This window comes from Orycteropus afer, unplaced genomic scaffold, assembly GCF_000298275.1.
Source record: "Orycteropus afer afer isolate SDZICR_OR568_19922 unplaced genomic scaffold, OryAfe1.0 scaffold00255, whole genome shotgun sequence".
In the NCBI taxonomy this organism is placed as follows: domain Eukaryota; kingdom Metazoa; phylum Chordata; class Mammalia; order Tubulidentata; family Orycteropodidae; genus Orycteropus; species Orycteropus afer.
Genome location: NW_006921842.1, coordinates 4,410,732 through 4,418,116, shown reverse-complemented (window position 1 = coordinate 4,418,116; position 7,385 = coordinate 4,410,732). Strand labels below are relative to the sequence as shown.

The window sequence follows — 7,385 nt, the reverse complement described above, 5'->3', positions numbered from 1 at the left end:
TTATTTTTTATTTAAGAGTTTGCTTTACATTCAATGTTACACGTGCATTTAGTTTCACTCCCCATTTACCAGGCCCAATCCTAACCCTGTCTCCTCTCCTCCCTGCCCAGTAACCCTCCCCCGTGCCCCTCATAGTTATGCACGCCTGTTTGTCCTGCATTTCCTCAGTGTGAATGTTGTCCCTCTGGTGCCCTGTGGTCTATTGCTCTAAGGGATGTATTACCATAGAGTATGTGGGTGCGTCACCCTGGGTTGAGTGGTCTGCGTGTACATCTTGTCAACTATTGGGCTGAGAGCCAGCGCCTGGGGATGAGTTTTATTCCAGATGCAGAGTGTATTCCAGGGCCATAGTATTGGGGGTCTCATCAGACTCCATCTGACCAGTAATTCTGGTCATTATTGAGTTTTTGGATTTTGTTCCATGTTTTTCCTCCCACTCTATCCAGGATCTCCAGATTTGATCCTTTCCTAAGTGATTGGCATAGGTAGCCGGGCACCAATTAGTTCTTCTGGTCTCAAGGGCCATCATATCCTAGGGCTGATTGCTTCCAAATGCCCTTGTTTTTTCTCACTCTTCTTTGCTTCTGACGCTAGACCATTAGCTGCATCTTAGATGGCTACTTGAAAGCAACAAATGAGAATTTTGAGGTGATAACTGTTTTTGTGCTTTATCTAATATATCACTTATATGGTATATGTGGTTCAAAGACAGTTTACAATCAATCACTTAATTTTGGAAACAGAAACTTGGGAGATGCTGATACAGATTGGAGACTAAAGTGTATTTTTCAGGAATTGGGTAATATACTTTGCATATTTTGTCTTTTCTCCGACAAAGAACTAGAGATGTTTGATGCTATAGATGTCTGAGCAGTCTCCCTCTATGTTTCCCCCACCTCCTCTTTACCTTCCTTGAGAATAAGGTACTACCCTTATATATACTTCTCTCTTCAACTTTGTACACTGTGAATATTCAGTGGATATTTATCCAAGAAACACTTAAAGGCATATTGTGCCTGTGTGTGTATGAGGGGTATTGGTGGTGGTAGGGCAGAACATACTCAGGCCCTTACCTACTCATTTTAATACACACCAAACAATGATTTGTTAACGTGCCCAAGTCCCTTGTAGTGTTACAAAGTAGGGAGAGAAATCGTGGGCAATTTTGCCTCTGTCCCTCATCACTTTCAAACCCAAAATATCTGTTTTTTCCTTTAACTACTAAAGAGGAAAGGGAAGAAGAATACACTAAGTAGAAAAGAGCAAAGCCTCTTGGTTCTTTCTTTACAAAATATCCAGAATTTAATTGTTTCTTCCACTTCCATAGCTGGCACTGTAGTCCAGGCCACCACGAACTAAACTCCCGACTCACCTCCCTGCTTCCCACTTTGCTCTATGATAATCTGTTCTCCACCCCAAAAGAACTCACTGCTGTCAAGTCATTTACCGACTCATGGCAACCCCTCCTAGATTGCCCAGCCTTCCTTCCTCGGAGTGACTGGTGGGTTTGAAGTGCCTGCCTTTCTGGTTAGCAGTTAAATGCCCTGGGCATTACCCCACCAGAGGTCCCGGTTTCCATCCAGCAGTCAGCATGATCCTGCTACAAGTCAGTCAGATGATGTCGCTCCTCAGTTCCAAAACTTCTTTCTATCCTGTCCCTTATTACTCTGTAAAATCCAGAGTTATTTCATGACCTCGAAAGCCCTACATGATCTAGTCCACCATGACCTGTCTGGCTGAGTCTCCTACCGTGCTCTCTCTTGCTCAAATCCCTACTCTTCCAAGCTACCTTGCTTTCCTTGAATACTCCAGGCACAATCTTATCTCTGAGACTTTACACTTGCTATTCCTTCTTCCTGAAACTCTTCTCAAATGTTTACTTGGTTCAGCCTCTCCTCCTTTGCTCAAGTATCACTTCCACTGGGATTTCCCTGACCACTGCACTTTGTCCCCTTTCCTTATTTTGTTCTTTCCAGAGCTTCTATTACCCCTTTCAACAATTGTTTATTGAACATCTGCTATGTACCAGGCAGTTTCAGGAGCTAAAGAAGCACTATTAAAACAAAATAGAATTATATTACTTACATTATTGGTGGAGGAAGGAGACGATACACATTATACTAGTAAGTAAGTTATTTCTAATAATGGGTATTAGTCTAATAAAGTTTGATATTTGTTTGCTAATAAGTAGTGAACCACATTCCCAGATGCAATGTAAATCAGAAATCCTTTCTGGAAGACCACTGTATACATACTCTGTAACACAGACATTTTATTGCTATGAATTTATCTAAGAAAATAGGACGTAAGCAAATATATAACTGCTACAACAATGTATATCACAGCACTCTTTGGAATATAATAAATATCAGTAATACTATATATGTATAAGAGATTAGTTACATGAACCATTTTATTCCTGAATAATAGAAGACCTTGGGATCACTAAAAATTATATTGTATTAAAAGAAAAGAAATCACAAAGCAAAAGATGAAACTGCTACTTAAAAATTGAAAACCTTTTTTGGCTCAAGGCATACCATATCTAAACAAAAATATTCCAGTGTTAAATATAGCACAAATGTGTTATACTTAATGACAGGCAGAGATGTCTTCAGCATTTAAACACATCTCCCTTTAACTTGAGCATTGTTGTTGTTGTTGTTAGCTGTCATTGAGTTGGTTTCAATTCATAGCTACCCCATCTCTGTACAACAAAGCAAAATACTGCTCAGTCCTGTGCCATCCTCACAATTGTTGCTATGTTTGAGCCCATTATTGCAGCTACTGTGTCAATCCACCTCATTGAGGTTCTTCCTCTTTATTGCTAATCCTCTACTTTACCAGGCATTATGTCCTAGAGACTAGTAGTAGCTCCTGATAATATGTCCAAAGTATGTGAGATGTGAGATGAAGTCTTGCCATCTTCAGAATTTTTTTTTCCTTTTCTTTTTTTTTTTTAATTTTTATTATTATTTGGGTGAAAATTTACAGAGCAAATTCATTTTCCACACAGCATTTCATACACATTTTGTTTCATGACATTGACTGCAATTCCCCACAGCGTAACAGCTCTCTTCCCACTTGCTCCCTGTAGTTATCTCTTCCCTGTGTCTTTACCTCCCATGCATTCCTGCCCCTGGAGCATTATCTTCCTACGCAAACACTGCCCTTCTGTTCTCCCATGGTTGGCTGGTCAATCGTTCCAAGGAGTGTATCTACCTTGTGGTAGTTATGTTTGTGTGTCAACTTGGCTGGGCCTGGTTGAGTGGCTGAGCAGCTGGTGGTAATTATTCCTCATGATGAGACTGGCAATCAGCCCCATGGTGGGATCTCCCACAAGCAGCTAAGTAGCTGCCTTTGGGATGTGGTCTGCTTCCTGTATATAAGGAGAAGCCTTGGGAATGGTCCCTAGCTCATGGCATGCTTGGACCCTACATGTAGCCATGCTGACAAACTCAAGGTATACCAGCTGTTGACTCTGGTGGATGATGAATCCAAGATCACCAGGCAGACTGGTAGATTGCTCACAGGCAACAGCACAACAGCATCTAGATCCACAGATCTCTCATTTTGCCAGAATGTTTCTCTCTCTCTCTCTCTATATATATAGTGGAAGCAGGGTACATCCCTAGGGAAACTCCCTTTCAATGGACTGGCTGCTCAGAGCATATACATCTGATCTCATCATGGGAATAACCACACACAACTCCTTAAACCACTCAGAATCGTAGTTCAGCCAAGTTGACACACAACCCCAACTATCACACCTGGCATAGTAAATCATATGGTTGTCTGATTCAAGATGGCCAAAACTAGTCCATTGACTGCAAACCAGAAGGCTGGTGGTTCAAACCCACCAGCCACTCCTTGAAAGGAAGGTTGGGCAATTTACTTCCATAGTGATACTGCCTTGGAAAACCAAAGAGGGGTCGCTATGAGTTGGATCTGACTCAATGGCAGTTTAGTTTGTTGTTGTATGCTGTCAAGTAGGACCCAACTCATAGCAACCCCTCCTTGGGTTTCCGAGGCAGTATCACTACGGAGTAGATTGCCCAACCTTCCTTCCGAGGAGTGGCTGGTGGGTTTGAACCGCCAGCCTTCTAGTTAGCAGTCAAGTGCCTTAGGCACTACACTACCAGAGCTTAGTTTAGTTTAATGCCTAGAATATCGATCTTTATGCATTCCATTTCATTTTGACAACTTCTAATTTTTCTAGATTCATACTTTGTACATTCCATGTTCCCATGATTAGTGGATGTTTGCAGCTGTTTCCTCTCATTTTGAGTTGTGCCATATCAGCCAATGGAGGTCCTGAAAGCTTTACTCCATCCACATCATTAAGGTCAGCTCTACTCTGAGGAGGCAGTTCTTCCCCACTCACATTTTGACTGCCTTCTGACCTGAGGGGCTCAATTTCTGGTACTGTATCGGACAATGTTTAGAGCTATTTGTAAAGTTTTCCAGTAATATATCAAACAGTATTTCACTGCCAGTCATAAGGTTTTCACTGGCCAGTTCTTTGGAAAGTGGGTGGCCCCTTGCTTCTTCTGAATCTTAGTGTGGAAGCTCTGCTGAAATCATGGGTGACACTGCTGGCGTCTGAAATACTGGTGGCGTAGCACCCGGCCTCACAGCAACACGCAAGCCACCACAGCATGACAAACGGACAGACGAGTGGTAGACTGATATTTAGCATTTCAAAATTCAAAATTGTTGATAATCTCTGTCCAAAAAACAACAGGGGGACACCAGCAGTTGAACAAAGTTGGACATATTGGCTTATTGCCATGAGAGAGACAAAACACCCAGGGAACCATGAGGTGACTCAGTAATTGTATGATTAGATATTCTAATAATTTTAATCCAGAAGATAAGTGGTTAAAAAAAAAAAAAAAAAGAACAGCAATCATTCATATTAGCCAGGAAGAAGGGAACATTTGGTCATTTTTGTGACTTGGACAATATTTAGACATGTGCTCAGAAGTGATTATGGGCTGTTCTTGGTTTTATTTATTTATTTCATTTTTATTTATTTATTTTTTATTGTGATTTGGGTGAAGATATACAGAGCAAATTCACTTTCCATACAGCAGTTCACATATACTTTGTCTCATGTCATTGAGCACAGATTACCACAATGCAGCAGCTCCCCTCCCACTTCCTCCCCATAGTTACCTCCTCCCAGTGTCTGTCCCTTCATACTCTTCTGCGCCCTGAGCTGTCTCCCTATGCATAAGCAGCCCTTCCTTCTCCCATGATTGTTCTCTCCAAGGCATGTGTCTACTTGAGGTAAATGTTTAACTCACATGCCTGTACATTGTTTGGCTGGAAACCACCGGTGTGGGTTCAATTCCAGACCTGAAGGGCAGCTAGGGGCAGGCTGTTCTTGTTTTTATCTTGCCTCAACATGGTCCAGAGTGGCCTTGTCTGTTGTTGGTATACTATAAAATCCTTTATGTTCATCAGGAAAACACCAATACAATATAATTTATATTTAATATATAATTACTTACATTTAGTACTTTCTGTTTTGCTGTCTTCCCCAATCCTCCTCACCTCAAGGCTCTTACAGACATGGGGTTTTGTGCACTTTGGAGGTGGAGAAGGTGGGGGGGGGGAATGGAGTGGCTTTACAAGACATTAGGCAATTGACATTTTTTTTTTAGTGCAAGAAATCTCAAAGCCTAGAAACTAGTGCTCAAACCCCAACTCTTCTGTATAATTTAAAATCTACAGATGACTAGAGGAAACCAGAATCAGACACTTGAGACCTCAGAAAAAGCCTGGGAATAGGAAGAGGTAATTGATAATTGTGTTTTAAATATTGGTTGCTTTGACTTTGCAAAAGCATTTACTGCCCCCAGTGATTTGATCTGGCAACACTCTGATTTGGAGTTAAACATGATAGGTTCATGCCATGAAGTCAACAACTGAAAATTACTGTTTCTAAATCCTGAACTGTTACTAGATTCAATTATTTAGGCACACAAAGTGTGTTTTTATATATTTTGTGCGACTGTCTTCTGTCTTCTTGTTTGCACATACACTGAGAACAGATGGACGCTTTTCATGACCTTAATATCTGTACTCTCTTATTTAGGATTGAATATGAGCTGTTCTCATCCTTTGATAGCATGAGACCAAAGGGAAAAAGGAAGTTAAGATGCAAAAAGAGAGGGAGAGTGAAAACTGGTAACATAGAAGACTCCAATAACAGCCTGAACTAAAAAACACAAGGACTCAGACTAGAATAGTGAAGAGAGAAGTGGTCTATGGTGGTGATAGTGGGAAGAAGCAACAGGAAAGGAGAAGCACACCAACCCCTGTGGTAGCGACGGGCGACTGGTGTTAGTCTGATTTTGCCTTTTCTTAAGTGGAGACCCAACAATTGGGGGAGAATTCGGCTGACCAGTCGAGTCTATAAAACAAAATAACACCCAGGCGCTCAAAATGTAAGTTAGAGAGAAGTTTTCAGCTCCCTTTTTATTTCAATTTCGCTTTTCACCCTCTTCACCCCTCAAACCACTTTCTGCTGACACTGGTTCTCCCAAGGCTGTTTGGAATGGTCTTCTTCCTTTGAGAGGAGAGTAGGAAGAAACAGAGTGGTGTTCAAAATCCACACAACAGGAGTTCTCTGGTGCTATCTTCTCCCAATTCAGAAGTGGGGTAGATAATCTACTTGGAGTGCATAAAAGCCGAACTAACCACGAAGGGATTCGAACCCTCAATCTTCTGATCCGAAGTCAGACGCCTTATCCGTTAGGCCACGTGGTCTTCGGAAGCAACACCTTGCTGCAATACTTACAAAGTAAAGTAAATGTTCTTCCTTGTCCCAAGTCTAATTACGTAATGACAAAAAAGCAATAGCGGAGAGACCATGGTTAAGCAGAGTTGAGATTAACAATTATTTTGGTCTTGGAGTATATGGCTACTCCATAACAAAACAAAACAAAAAAACGAAAAAAAAAAAAAAAAAGGAGTTCTGGTGGCATACTCTATGGATAGAAAAACCGTTTGCTCTACGACACTGAGGTAGAAAAAAAGTGGAGTTTATGGGACTGAAAAGATGTCAAAATATTGCATATTTTCTACATTGAGGCATGTTTTAAAATAAGTTTACTCAGAGTTTCCTCCCCTATTGATGTTCATCCACATTCACCATTTCCAGACTCTGAGCACTTGGGACGACTGCCTAGACGGTTGCCATGGAAACCGTATTTGGAAGGCAGTCTTACCACTAGGCAGTGTTTGTTTCTTCTGCTCTCCTGCATGGCTATCGGCAGGGCCCCAGGCATTACCCGCTTCTCTCACGCTCCTGACACCCTGATTATTATGATGTGGCGTCAGAGCACTTTTCACAGCATGTCCCTATTCGTTCGGAA

The 7,385-nt window shown here is 41.5% G+C and overlaps 1 non-coding gene across 1 annotated transcript; it reads right to left on the bottom strand.

The window, feature by feature from the left end:
• Positions 1-6,704: 6,704 nt before the first annotated feature.
• On the bottom strand, positions 6,705-6,777 carry TRNAR-UCG. The gene has a single exon. It is a non-coding gene; the product is annotated as a tRNA-Arg (tRNA).
• Positions 6,778-7,385: the final 608 nt, after the last annotated feature.